Source organism: Corvus cornix, chromosome 14 (genome assembly GCF_000738735.6).
Source record: "Corvus cornix cornix isolate S_Up_H32 chromosome 14, ASM73873v5, whole genome shotgun sequence".
Lineage (NCBI taxonomy): Eukaryota > Metazoa > Chordata > Aves > Passeriformes > Corvidae > Corvus > Corvus cornix.
The window spans coordinates 13,367,510-13,382,443 of record NC_046344.1 but is presented as its reverse complement, the minus strand read 5'-3'; the positions used below and the strand labels follow the sequence as shown (position 1 = coordinate 13,382,443).

Sequence of the window (14,934 nt, the reverse complement as noted above, 5' to 3'; positions counted from 1 at the left end):
ACTACTTTAAATTTACTTTTTGCAGTTTTAAATCTATGCTAAGTACACTGAGAAGTGATGTGTACATAGTCTGTAGTCTGTGTATAAGTAGCTAGAAAAGAAAAGGTTTGCCTGACATTGTAATGAACATTTTGATATGTCCAGGGAAAGCATTTCTACCTTCTGAATCCAGAGGACAGCCAAGAAAAGGAAGGGACACTTGGCTTATCAAAGCATCATCTCTGTTTCCAAAGGGGTGGACAGGGCAGGCTGTATATGGGCAGGAGGAATGTCAGTGAGTGAGTGAGTGAGTGAGTGAGTTTTGGGGCAGGTAGATGGAAAGATAACTGAAGGATCACAGAAATTACCGTCCCTGCACACTTCCTGTTCAGAGCAGGGCTGTGACTTTTCCCACTAAAACTCCGAAATGCTTCAAGGATGGTGATACCCATCCCTTAGTGACTCAAAGATGGAGTTTCTTCCCACTCTGGTCCACATCTGGAGAAGTGTTTCCTTATACCCAATCCAAACTTCTGTAGCTGCTCTGGCACCAGTCTACTCATCCTTTCTCTGTTTGTAGGGACATGAACAAGCCCAGCTCCCCCAAGTTCTTTACTTCAGGCTCCTGACCAAGAAATCCAGATAAACAAGTGGACTACAAAATATACTAAGGTGCAAGTAGAAAACATTCTCATCCAGAACCTCTGAGTTTTAGGGCATGAGGTTCTCCAGGAATTTTATTGACATGAAAACAAGGGAATATAGGGAGAGTGACCTCTAGATCTGGACTTGATATAAGCAGATTTAGCAGGATTTTTCATTCTAGCCATATGGATCTGTGGTTTGGGTCTTTGTTTGTTTGTTTGTTTGTCAGATGTAAGTTATTACTTTTATCACAGTTTTGTTTTAGTCTGACTTCAAGCTAACTGGCTCTCACTGATCATCCCTCACTTGTGTTACAGTGAATCCAAAGCCAACTGGAAACCTTTAAGAAATACCTGACTCTCCAGAATGTTATCCCAAGACAGGCACAGGGGAATGGCCTTTGTAACTACAAAAACTGCACAGGCTGCTCTGAGAGCTGGTGGTGCCTTTTAGACACCTGGCAAGGGACAGACTTTCTCTGAGTTACCAGTGTTTGGCTGTAGGTGCCTTATCTGCAGGGCAGTGGGGAGGGTGGTCACAGGCACCTCATCCTCCCTCAAATTCCACTTGCCCAGAACATCATCTCTCCCTGTGGTGAGGCCTCCAGTTTAAATAATATGGACAGAAAATGCTGGAGTGTCCAGAAAAAGTCCTTTAGGAGCCATAGCAAAAAGAATGACTGGAGGGAAAGAAGAGCCTGGATGTCACTTCACTTTTGATGGCTGATTGTGCCTGGCTTGCTGCTGAAGGTCATGGTAGGAACTGCACAAGCAGTTCCTGACACTTCCCTTTGTTGTTCTTGCTGCTGGAGCACTGGAAAACCCTCCTCTGTTTTCAGTGGTAACCACTGGTGGTATTTATAAACCACAGCCACACTTCCACATGCAGACATGCATCTCGCTGAGAACTGAAGATGTCAGCAGTGCTTTCACTGTTCCTCTTAGGATTTATTCTAAGTTATTTTTGGGTATCTTGTATAACTGATCTCTTAAGCCCTCTTAAGTTTAATTTTAGACTTGGCAGAGTTTATCCTGCTGTGCTGTCCTTTTCCAGATGCATCTTGTCCTCCTAACCAGGCTCCTGGAAAGTCTTTAGAGAATACAGAAAAGGCTGTTCAGAGAAGCAACAAGAAGAGTCTCTAGGATTCATCCCCTGAGAGTCCTGCCTTCACCCGTTTGTAGCTGTGATCCTGTCAGAGAAGAAAGCCAAGGAGTGACCTCTCCTGCACTTCACTCACGCAGAAAGAAGAGGTGGGGCCTGGATTGGATTCTCTGCACTTCCCCTCAGGAGTGATGGCCATGAGCAGTGCACGTGCAGAGCTCAGCAGTGACAGGGAGCTGCTGGAGGCTGAGGAGAGAGGGATGCCCAACACCTAAACAGCTATAAGCAAAGCACTTGGTACCAGCTTCTTCTGTGACTTCCCGAGAGTGAGGTGGAAACACCATCTGTGCTAGTCCTTGCAAACACACTCCCTCCTAATCAGACTGACTGTGCACGGGCTCAGCTGTGTCTCTGCTGGCCTTCCCAAGAAAGGGATGTGGGTCACAGGGACCTGCAGGACTGGGAACTAGTAAGATTTATCCAATCCAAAATTTATCTGCGTCTAATTAATCCTGATTAATTAATCTAATTAATCCTGATTGATTAATCTAATTCTGTATATGTGCATGTTTATGAGAATTTGTAACTTGCTGGGGAACTTCAAACTGGAGCAGCCAGAGCGTGGGAGAAGACACATCTGGAAAGACTGAGCTGGTGGGTGGAGAGGAGTCTTGAGGTTGTATGAGTAATAGACGTACAGCCCATGAAAGTATCTGAGGGACCACCAGAATGATGTACCCGTGCATCTGCAGCGGGAAGGGGTGGGCATGTTTCAGCAGGATCTGCAGACCTGGACAGGCTGAGGAGGAAGAGGAGCAAGTTTGGTGCTGGGGGTGATGTTTCTGTGGCTGCTGATGAAGGCACAACTCTCTCCGAGGGTCTGTGTGGTCAGAGACATCAGTGCCAGGCTTGCACGTGTGTGTGTGTGGGAGTGTGTGTGTGTGAGTGTTTGAATACTTGCCCAGCCTGGATGAGAAGGGCCCAGCAGCAAATGGATGAAAGAAAAGAAATTTCCTGGGCCTTAAAGTCCCCAGGCTCACCTTCGTGGGCATGCTCAGCATCCTCTCAGACAGACTTCTCCCATCTTGTCGTGGAGACAAACAGGTCCCAAAGAACCATCAGGTCACACGGTTTGCTGCCTCCAGAGCCCTGGGCTGCCTTCCCTGCTCTGCCCTGCCCTGCACATATTGTGGGTACGTCACACATGCCGGGCTGTGGCTTCCAGCATGGAGCTCTGTGGGAACCTAGAATGCAAAGAATATTTCTCTGCCTGTTTTGAAAGGTTTTACCCCCCTGGACAGTACTGGTTTTGACCTTTGTCCATGGGAAAATTTGCCTAGCCTCTGGGAAGAATTTGAATCGACAATGGTGTGAATTAGGTGATACAATACTATGTGAGATTATCACAGGGTGAAAAATTTAGAGTTTTTAGGTCTATTTGCATAGTAAATAGATAGAAGTAGAAAACCTCAAAATGGAGGATAAGTTGTAGTTAAAAGCTTCTTTCTCCTTCTTCACTAACTCCATATTTTGCAGCAATAGTGGTTTGGGATGATTGGATACAGAATTCCGCAGTTCCTGTCTACGTGATTTAGGAGCTTGTTGGACAGTGGTGAAAAAATGAAAATACCTTGTGTTTTAAGTTTTCATTGGGTAATTTACCTTTAAAAAGGCTGTGAGATCTTGCTAAGTTGTCTTCTTGCTGCATTCTCTGCTCTGTGCTATGTCTAAGCCATGCCAGTGGCTTGTACTCCTTAGATTAGAATTAATAAACACCTATCAGGAGACTGAGAAGCCATGAAGTCCCATTTGCCTCCTTTTGTCTCCTGGCACACATCTGAACGTCTCCCCCATCAGGGAAGACAACAATTAATGACGTGGACAGCGTTAGAGCTCTTCTCTGGGCCCATGGAATTAGAGAGCTGCACAGGGCAGCTGTAAGGCAGGTCTGGGTGCACATAAACTGGGTCTGAGCTCCAGCACACAGATGTCCATCCAAGCCCTGTGTGCCCTCTGCCTTTAAGCCTTTGTGAGACCCACATTCTGCTCCTTCTTCCACCTAAAAGGTGTGGTTTGTTTGTTTCTGTCCTCAGGACCTCACACAGGTCAGGAACCTGTTGGTTTAGACTGGAAATCAGGAAGAGGGCAGAAAAAACACCAAAAAGCGCTTCAGCTTCAAGACAATATTCTGTTTCTAATATGGCTGTTGTCATAGCAAAGAGCAGAAGTTGATGTTCTGGATCCTACTTTTTGGTCCTGCATTCCTGAGTTCTTTCCTCTCTGAGCCAGGGGTAAATGCCTGATTAATAATGAGAGCAGCAAAATAAAAACAACCCTGAAAAATCCTATTTTGTATGTCTTGCAGTGACATGGTCTGAAAATATTCTAGTTAATTGACTTAAAAGAAACCTGGTAGTTCTGGCTGAACTCTGTTATAACTCTGCTTTTCATCTCACCAAAAAAAAAAGAAGAAAGAAAACGCTGTCTGTATCCACTTTTTCTGCATAAAATTTTATGAGTTCAAAAGTGCAGTTATGATGGAAATTTAAATGATTACATTTCTTTTGAACAACATTCCCTTTTAGTAACACCCTGGCTCCCAGCCTATGACAGACAAGGTCCCCTTTTTTCCCACCAGGCCCTAACAAATCTTTATCTCTCCAGTTATATCTGGAGTCATGTGATTCTGATGAGATCCCACATCATCTACTGAGAGTAAAATAATTGTATTTGTCTAAAAAAAGACATAATCCTCAAGGGATCCCAGCCTAGACGAGGCTGAGGACTCCGACACAACTTCAGTGAAAAAAAGTACTACATGAGGGAAAATGCAGGTTAATGGGCTCACTCAAACAGAGTTGTATCAGGTTAATTACCAACTGAAATATTCAAATTGTGATTAAAGCTGTCTCAGAGCACTTAATTGACTTTTTTTTCCTAATGAAATTTGAGTGTTAATCCGTAAAATCAACATTTTCCAGTTGACCCTGTTGATTTTGCCAGAGCTATATTTTCTTCTGGAAAATAAACAAATTCACACAGAATTGCACAAAAATATGCCTTGAACTATGCAGACAATTATTTTCTCTTCGTCTGACAGCTGCCATTCATTGCTGCTGCCCATCAACATTTCTGCTACTTCTAAATATCTTGAGAATTTGCCCAATTTCTCAGTGACAACTCACAGTCTGCATCGCCTTTGGGATTGTTTTTAAACCTGAATGCTCTACTGCTGTTCTCCTTCAGCAAATCCAATCCCTTCAAACTTCCTACGTTTCAAAAGTGGAAAAATTTAAAGCTTCCCACTTTTTTCATTTCAGGCGTGCACTTTTCCTCAGTTTGCATATTCCTGAAGGAACGTGTCTAATTTTGTCAGAGAGGTCCCATTCACACCGTGGGGTTCCCTCTTGGTTGGTTGGAGCAGGGAAGGGCTGTGCAGGGCAGGGAGTGTGGGCAGAGCTGGGAATGCTGTCGGTGCTGCCTGGGACTATGCCATGGCAACTGCTTCTTCCAGGCTGCAACTCTCCCTGACGTGAATAATCTTACACAGCATCTAAAAGCAAATGTCTCCACAGGCTGCTCTCAAATCATGTCTAATTGAAACGCAGCCAAGTCACAAGACTCTGCTGATTATCTTGGTAAGACCTGAAGGATGTGTACACACATCCATCATTTGGAGAGCTGGAAAATAGTTCTGGTTTCCAAGTGATTGTGAAAATCATGGAAACAGAAGTGCTGAGAGGTTTTCAATGATTTTGGTGTCAAATTAGAGCTGACTTCATTAAATCAAGGAGCTCTGAGTTGCTTTAAGCGTTTGAAGCCATAGAACGTGAAGGGGAGGGTTTCACCTGCTCATCCCAGAGGTGACCATCTGCCACACTGTGCTGACCCTGAGCCAATGCGAATATGCCAAAATAAACTAGATATTGGCAATCCAGGATCCTTGAGACATCCAGAAAACTGGGAAAGACAAAAAACAATGCTCTTCCCAGAGGATTCAGCTGCTGTATGTCCCTCACTGCATGAAGTCTAGCCTTCTCCTGTCCTCCTGTCCCTGCCCTGCTTGCTCTTTCAGTTGAGATGTCCTGTTTTTCCAGGCAGGCATCCCTGGCTTGGGGTATGGAAACAGGTAACTTTAACCTTTTCTTCATGACTTTTAAAGGAAGTGAACTGCAGCACACTGGAAATGAACATCCAGTTTTTGAAATCAAGTGAAAAAAAGTTGTGCTTGCATTTCCTCTTGTGAACCTTATTTCCAGGCATGTACACAATAACTCTGAAACAAATTCTCATTAGTGTTTTTTGCCTGGCTGGGTGATGCACAGTGAAATCAGGCTGTATGATGTGGGTTTTTTTAAGCATGGTGGAATGTCTCTACTTCTCAACTGATTTTCCACATTGTAAGCATGGTTTGAGTCCTTCTCCCCACCAAACGTAGCCAGACAGAAGGAGGAACACATGAAAGTGGATTCTGTTTACCTGTGACTATTCTACAAGCCATGTAATTCCACAGTAATTACATCTGCTTCTTATTACTCACTGGCTTCTGTATTCCTTTCTAAGCTAGATCAGCAAAGATTTATATTGCCTTTTGGTCTAGCAACAAGAACACTGGAATTTCACCGATTTGGGACTAACAGAGGGTCCTGCTAGAAGCACCCTATTCCCTGCTATCCTGGTTTCAGCTGGGATAGAGTCAATTTTCTTCCTATTAGCAGGTGCAGGGCTGCGTTTTGGGCTTAGGATGAGAATAATGTTGATAACACAGTGGTGGTAGGGTTGTTGCTGAGCAGGGCTTATCTGAATCAAGGACTTTGCAGCATCTCATGCTCTGCCACTGAGGATGTGCACAAAATGCCAGCAGGGAGCATGGCCAGGACAGCTGACCTGAGCTGTCCAGTGGGATACTGCAGACCAGAGAATGTTATGCTCAGTATGTAAATTGGGGAGAGCTTGCTAGGAGCTGTCAATTGTTGCTTTGGGTTGGGCTGGGCAGCAGTGAGCAGCTGCATTGTGCAACATGTTTTGGGGGGGGTTTAGTGCTCTCTCTCCCCTTTCCTCTACTTTTATTATTATTTGTTTTTGTATTTTACTTTATTGCAGTTATTAAGCTGTTCTTATCTCAACCCACTGGTGTTACCTTTTTCTGACTCTCCTCCCCACCCCACATGGGCAGGAGGGAGCAAGGGACTGAGCAGTACTTAATTAACAGCTGGGGTTAAACCACAACAACCTGTACGTCCCAATTTTGAGATCTGTCACTCAGCCACTTCCCCTAGTTCCACATAAGGAAAGTTTTAACATCAGGATTGAGTCTGGTGTAATTTAAAAACCACGGGGATACCATGATGATTGATCTTCCATCCCTTATGTATTTCCTTAGCCCTGAATGCATCTGTTCATACTTTGCGCTGACACTGGGGTAAAGCATCTCAGTTCTCTTTGAAATCTGGGACCTATGTGTTAATCTTCCAGCCCTTTGAAGTTTATCCCATTTACAAGGAACTACCAGAACTCCTCAGATGTTTCCTTTAAGTCTACTGGGTTAAATGTCTGAGAACAGACACATCCAAACACTTGTGAGGAAGAGTAACATATCTAATAAGCAGTAGTTAGCTGCCTGGCCCCTTACTTTGCTCCGTTATGAGGCTCAGCCTGCAGGGACTTTATGGCCATGTTTTATGGATGATAGATGTTCACACAGCTCGTCTGCCCAGCGGGATCAGGAGGACCTAAAATCCGAAACTCCCAGAGCACCGCAGACACAAAATATCCCCAACATCCTATAAAAACCTGAATGTCTGCAATAAAGCAATCACCACCACAGAAATCACAGCTATCATGTACCACAGGAAGGGAGCAGGAGTCCTCGTGAGGAACACGAATAAATCTGTAAATTCCTATGGCCGGGCCTATCTCATCCTGAAAGCAAAATACCAGGGATTTGTTAGGAGGAGTTCACAAGTGCTTTTCTGCAGTGGATCCTTCCCATGCTGTAAAGGAAGGCAAAAATTTGTTACTCTCCTTGTTATCTAGCCTGAGGGAGATTTCCCATCTGATCCCAAATTAGATCATCAGTTTAATGTTCAGTGCATGAGCAGCCATACCAATTAGATCCTGAGAAGCTGTAATAATGTCAGCAGCAGCAGAGCAGCCTCCTCACACACTGCCTCCACCTGGAGCCAATTCCTGCTGCTTTAGGCAAGGCATTAAAACCTCCAGAAAACGTGATGGGCACCCAGGCAGCAGCTATTTCTTTTCTTGGCTCCCACTGGTGCCCAGCAGCCTCCCCGGAGCAGGAACGTCACGGAGCAGGCACCGTGTGAGCCAGGGAGGCAAGGAGGCTCCTCCAGACCTCCTTAAAACACCAACAAATCAGCTACACAGGACTCACCCCAAGTTCCTCAGGCCAGAAACTTTCCTCTTCTCTCCTGCAGTTCTTCCTGCACTTTGGAAGCCTCCATTTCAGCCCATGGGTTTCCTTTGCTCACACTGCCCTCTGTGGAGGTGAGGTCCAGACACACCGTCTGGGAGCCTGTCCTTGGATTGTCACTTTTTTCCCCTCAGTTGTGAGTTGCTTAGGTCATATTACTTTCTTTATCCCTATATGTGTAAGGTATCACTACATCCCCTCTAGCTCTTCAATCTGTTATAGCACAGAACACCAGCTTTCTTTTCTTGGAGGAGATTCTCTTTTCCTTAACTACCTCGGAAATCCCACTCTGCACCTATTTCACCTTCTCCTTTTTCTTAGCATCCCTATGCACAATGGCATTTACAAAACACACTTGTGTTGCCTGTGGTGCTGATTTTTCCCTAGAATAACCTTTTCTTTATGTCACAGCACTTGGCAGCTCTCAGCCACCCCACGGACAAATACTGGCTCCCAACTTGGTTCTTATCTTCTCCCTGCAATTGGTGCCTACCTGTGACCTCACAGAGCTTTAGGCCTTGGCATCTGGTGCTTTCAACCTTCTGTAAAATGTAACACTGCTCTTACAACTCCAGTTATGCACACAAATCTCTCCTCTGTAATGCCAATACTCCCAGATTTTGTGTGGCAGCACACATAAGAAGCACATTCAAAGCAGGATTATTCTCTTCAAATTAAGACTTCTGTGCTGGGACTTGCAACATCTTAGACAAATTCCCTTTTGGCCAATGAGGCACACATGTAATCCCAGGTTTTAGTTCATCCTGCAGAAGGAGCAGTGTAATCTCCCAAGGAGTGCTCCCTACTCTCCACTGTAATGATGGTGTTGATCAGTTTGGGCACAGACACCTACATTTGCTTATGGCTGGCTGTAAGATTCATCTTCCCTTCATTTTTTTAGGTGACACAAATTATATCCCTAGTTCTTTTTTTCCTAGATTGCTAATCCCAGCAATAACAGAATCCATCCCAAAACCAAATTTGAGGACAACCAGAAATATCTGGTCTCCATTGGGATAATTCTCCCTTTTGTATTACTTGCCACAGTCTCCTTGTAAGACTGTTCTTTAGTCAGTTTACAATCTGTTTACCCCCATGATAATCAATAAAATAAAGTAAATCTGCAACACAATTTGATGCAAAAAGTCTTCCTGCTCCACTGTCTTTGTGTTGTCTCCAGTGACAGTTATTTAGGGAAGAATGAAGGAATGGGCATAGGGTGATTCTGTTCCTCTACTCCCCTTGTCACACCAGTACTGCAGCAGCAGTTTGAGGACTTCCCAGCCTGGGATTGCTCTAAAATTGTCCTGTCAGTAACAGGAATGGAAGTTTCCTCTCTGGATCCATGCAACTCCCAGTTTTGGCCTTCTCAACATCCCCTGGCAGGGAGCTCTGCAGGAAGGAGTACTTATTTTTGACTGTTATGCCTTTTTGTTCCTGAATCATGGAAGCAGTCAATGATGTGTGTTGTCTGAGCTCTGTCATTGTCACTTGGTCCCCACCAACATGACGACTCTGTGCACTGGGCCTTCCTTCCATCCTGGAGCTCAGGCTCAGGCTGTTCAGTGACCCCCACTGTGGAGCCTGCCTGCCTCTCTCTCCACGTCCTTACCATCCTTCCCACTGTCTGCAGCTCTTCTGGAAAGAATTTTCAGTGGGACATTCCATCAAATGCTTTCTTGCAAATCCACAGAGACTGGATCTAATCCATTACCCTTGTCTGAGAAGTGATTCATCTTGGTAAAAAATTTACCTTTAATAAACCCATACCTTTGAGAAAACCTATTTGTTGCCATGGAGTGAGTGCTTTCTCTGAAAACTATCCTAAGATTCCTGGGTCAAGTGGCCTGTAGAGGTTTTTTCACTTTTCTTTAAATACAGGTGATATACAGGTTCTTGCTTCTAAACCTGCATTTTCACGTACCAATTATTTCAACATCCTCAGATGGAGATTATCGTGGTTCCCTGGGTTCAGTTCCTCCAACACTGGAAATTTTATCTTTAATACAGAGCTCTACCTCCTCCATTCCTTTTACCACTCTTTCCTTCCTAACAATTTATAACTAGCAATTTTTACATTCCAGTCATGCGAATAAACCTGCCAGGTTTCAGTCATGCCAATTATATTGTATTTCTCATAATCCAGCAAGAATTCCCAAGTCCTCTTGCTTTTAATTATATACTCACAAGGTGCTTTCCCCCAGTCCCTCTCTGGCCAGCCACCTGTGGTGAATCACTGGGATGTGTGATTATCACAGGGGGCGGGGGACAAAGGTGTTGCAGAACCACTCTGGAGCTGTGAAAGGCTGGGGCAAGTTCTGGTCTTTATATGTCACAGATTTACTCATTTCTGCAGGATAAACCCCTCTCCTTCTCTGGCTCCTCCTCAAGGTGCATTCAATGCCCGCTCTTCTGGCCCATTTTGGCACATCCTTGCATCCCATCTAAATTCCACTCTACTCCTTCAGCAGTGCTGAGGAATAGGTGGTACAGAGCACACAAAGAGCTACAGACCCCTTGCCCTCCAAAAAAGTCAATCCAAACCCACAAAACAAGCCATGCATACCCATTCCTGGTGTCCCGATTTCTAGGGAGCATGGTGAGCTCTTGGTTATTGGGACAGTAGTCTTAAAAGGCAACTGGGCACTGCTCTTCCCCTCTGACTGTGGATGTCAATACTGAGCTTGTTTGTTCACTGGCAACTAAAGCAAGGTCTGAGTTCATGGTGTTTTTCTATTAACATCAAAGCAAACACACTGTTGAGCAAAACTGACTGACTTGTTATTGCTTCCCAGCTCTCAAACTCCCCTATTAGGATATGATATGCCACCTTGCCTACTTCATGGGTTAATTTTTTCATGGCATGTGTGTTCCTGAGCCATGGAATCCACCAGCTGGCTCACCACTGCTGCTATCAGTGCACCCCTTGTGTGGTACCTTGTGAGGTGCCCTGTGGTGCCCAAGCACAGACCCTGACTGCGGGTGTGCAACAAGATACATGCTCAAAGTCATGTATAAGAAATTAAATGCTGGTGAGCTTGTCTCTGAGACATCTGGCCATGGTCAAGGAGTTCACAGCCCAGGAGGAGGCCCCAAGTACAGCCTGTGAGGGTAGAACAGGACTCATGGCCAGCACAGTCTGCAGAGCTTTATCTTCATCCCCTTCCAAGGCTGAGTGTGTTGCTCCTACAGAAGACGCCTCCCCCTGTGTGGGATCCAAAGCACTGAACCCACTCTGAAAGGGAGAACCTTGTCCTCCTTCTGGTAGACTGGGATTCAGCACACTTTTGAGTCAGAAACTGTGCTAAATAATTACAGGACTCCCCCACCAATGAAATATAAATGCTCCAGTCCCTCTATTCCCAGAGGGGATTCACAATTACATTTCTCAGGTACTAAATGCTTTTTGAATTCTTGAGCTGTCCTAGACATGCTGGATAAAAATAAACTCTAGATTCACAAATTATTTCAGAAATAATCACAGCATTCAATCTCTGTTAGAGCTGTCAGTGGAAACCAGAAACTGGCACCAAGAGGCAGGCACGCTCCGCTGGGCTCTTCACAAAGTGGATGGCATGCTGCTTGCACCTCAGCCTCTGGAATCTAAATGCACATTGCAGATAAACAGGGGGAAGGAGAAGACACTCAAAAATTTTGTTTCCTTGCTGCCTAAATGTCATTTTAAGGTGTGAGTCCCACCCCCTCCAGCCAAGTGGGAGCCCTGGCATCCTGTTCCCTGCAGCATCAGCCTGCTGGGAGCTGGTCCTGGTGGCACTACAAGATCTGCTGTGTTGCAGCTGCACCAGTGCAGGGAGCAGAAAGTTTTGACAGTGTGGCTGGAGGAGAGAGAAATCAAAAGCCTGGTGGCTGGAGGAAGAATGGGGCTCATAGCTGTGAAAGTTTGGAGGCTCTGGAGAGTTTTGGCAGTACCATGATCACAGAGAGAGTTACTGGCATTCACACGTGCCTGGTGGGATCCAGCACGGAATCACAGAAGACCCTGTGTGGGAAAGGAGCCACAAGGATCATCAAAGTCCAGCTCCTGGCCCTGCACAGACACCCCAACAATCCCACCCTGTCCCTGAGGGTGCTGTGCAGACACTCCTGGAGCTCTGGCAGCCTTGGGGCTGTGACCAGTTCCCTGGGCAGCCTGTTCCAGTGCCCAAACACCCTCTGGGGGAAGAATTTTTTCCCAATATCCAACCTAAACCTTCCCCGATAAAACTTCAGGCCATTCCCTTGGGCCCTGTCACTGGTCACGACAGAAGAGATCAGTGCCTGACCCTCCTCTCCCCCTCACGAGGAAGTTGTAGACTGTGATGAGGTCTCTCCTCATGTTGCCTAAATTCAGACATCAATGAGTCAGGGAGGAATCAGGGATGGGGTGGGAGCTGTGGGAATGGTGCTGACCATGGGCTCTGGCCATATGCTCTGCTGACAAAGTGTGAGGCCGTAAGTGACTGTGGAAGGGACTTTGCCTGGAGCAAGGCTGCTGCAGTCACTTCAGTGTGCTGCTGGTAAAGCTGTAAGAAAGATACTGCTGGCAGCATACAGTGCATTTGAGCTGGGGACTTTGACTAATTTAATACACTACTATTTAACAGAATTAATACAAGGCTATTTAATACACACACGACTGTGTGACTTGTGATGCCTGCAGAACTGGGGTCAGTAGGTGTGCTGAGGATGGTGGGATGAGCCTCTGGGATGGATTCCCCACAGATATACTGAGTGGGGGCTGTATGTGTGAGCACAGTCCCTGTGCTGTTGAGTTGGGGCTGGCTGGTGCCTCGCTGCCCTGCGGCTCAGATGAAATGATCATCAGTCGGGCTGCAAAAGGCCATGGCAACACTCTGACAGTCTGGTAATACAAACCCATCAGTCTGAGTGAAGAGCTGTTGAGTATTTTATGTTGGCACTATTAGGGACAAATTTAGACCCGTGTCCATTACATTGTTCCCGTCCTTACCAGAAGAAGACATGGTAAATCTGAAAGAGGCAGCTCTCGGTCTAAGCCAGAATATCCCTGTACCTGCTTGGGTTATTTCCAAAGGTTGGTCACTCCTAGTCTGCTAACTGAAGAATACTTCCCCCCAGGTTAGTGTTTCAAATGAGGAAACACTCATAGAGCTGCTGTGGGCGTGTGGGGAGGGAGAAGCAACCCCCTTCTCTCTTGCTTTCACCAGAACTTTTTAAAGCTCGCTTCCAACTCTCTCCTGAAATCACCCACTACAGCACAGCTTTGTTTACCCGGTACAGAATAGATCACTGTGTTTCTCTTCTCCCACAGATAACTCACTTTTCTGAGTGGGCTAGAGTCACACAGTTACAACTTATCTCACACATAAATCTTGACTTGGAAAGATTTCAATATCTGCCAGAAATATGGGCATCCTTGATTGTGCCAACCCCAGCTAAGATGCTCAGAGAGTCTTAGGCTGATCACTCAGGCTGCTGTGGCCTAAGTTGATTCCCAAATCAGTAAGACAAATAATCTTCTTTTCTGTGTTTTTCTTTCTAACATCAAGAGTGTTGCTTTGGTGATCTCATTTCAGCCTGGAGCTGTTGCAGTCCCAAGGTTGGAGTTCATGAACTTTCCTTTTTTTAACATTAAATTGAGTTTTAATGAGCAGCTAATTCTGCAAGTATTCTCCTCAAAAACACCAGGGAGAATGCACAAGCCCTTGGGATGAAACAGGCTGAGAGGTTTCCCAGGTTTGCCCCAATTAATAGTACATTCTCAGAGAGAATTCTACCATGATCCCACAAACTTCCCATTACCAGAGGGGCTGTGCTCTCAGAGACACAGCACATCCATGGTTAACTGTTCCTCTCTCCCAGCAGTGAAGGACCAACTCCCCAGTCTGCTCCTTGGGCAGTGGCAGGATGGGGTGGGAGCAGCCCAGAGAGGAACAAATATCCACAATCCATCATCTCATACTGTGTCACATTTTAAACTTTATTTTTCCGTCACATAATCTAGAAAAGGGCTCTTTCAAAAGCAGAGTGTGGATGTTAGCTCTAGCAGACAGCTCTGGGAGTAGGGACTGTCAGTTTTCATCTGCTGAGACTTAAACTGGTCCCAAGGCAGCTGCCTGCCACCCACCCTCCAGTGTGTTATTTCTTGCGAAGTGCCAGGCTACAGCAGAGGAAATGAATGCCCCGATAAACTGGAGAGATGTCTTTTTGAGTGGTTCCCAGCAAGTAAATGGCTGAGCAGGGAACAGAAGAGAGCTTTCTTGTGCCCAGTTTTACCCTTTAACTGCATTTCTCTATTCGATGAACATACACTCCAGGAAGGGCTCGCGGGTGGTCATTTACTTCAGGGATAGCCGAAAAGAGGCAGGCTGGGCTACAGCTGGTAAAAACCGTGACCTTTGTGCTCCCCCTGCCATTCAGACCATTGTCCTGGGGACAATTGCCGTCAGATGTCAGAACCTCCTTAACAACTACGGCCGCTGCCTTCCGAGCGCTCCAAGGAGCAGCTGGCGGGGAAGCGCTGCCCAGTCTGTGGCTGCAGTGCCCGGGAGGGTGGCACACGCTGCTGCTCAGGGGCTCAGCTGGCTGGAGAGCTCAGACCCTGCAGCAGCCAGCAGGTAAACAAGCAAATCCCTGCTCTCGCAGGAAACAGGTTGCTTTTCAACAAAGAACTGTTAAAATCCTGCCTCTCTCCGCAGGGCGAATCTGCTCTAAGATACAGCCCAGAACGGCTTGCCCGTTGCTTATCACACTGAGGCAAACACAAAGCGACACAGGCTGGAAGGAAGTTGTTTTAT

At 46.0% G+C, this 14,934-nt stretch overlaps 1 protein-coding gene across 4 annotated transcripts in view; it reads right to left on the bottom strand.

Moving 5' to 3' along the window:
- The window catches only part of GSG1L (GSG1 like), a 56,484-nt gene that overhangs the window by 38,961 nt on the left and 2,589 nt on the right, over window positions 1–14,934 (bottom strand). The window lies entirely within an intron of this gene.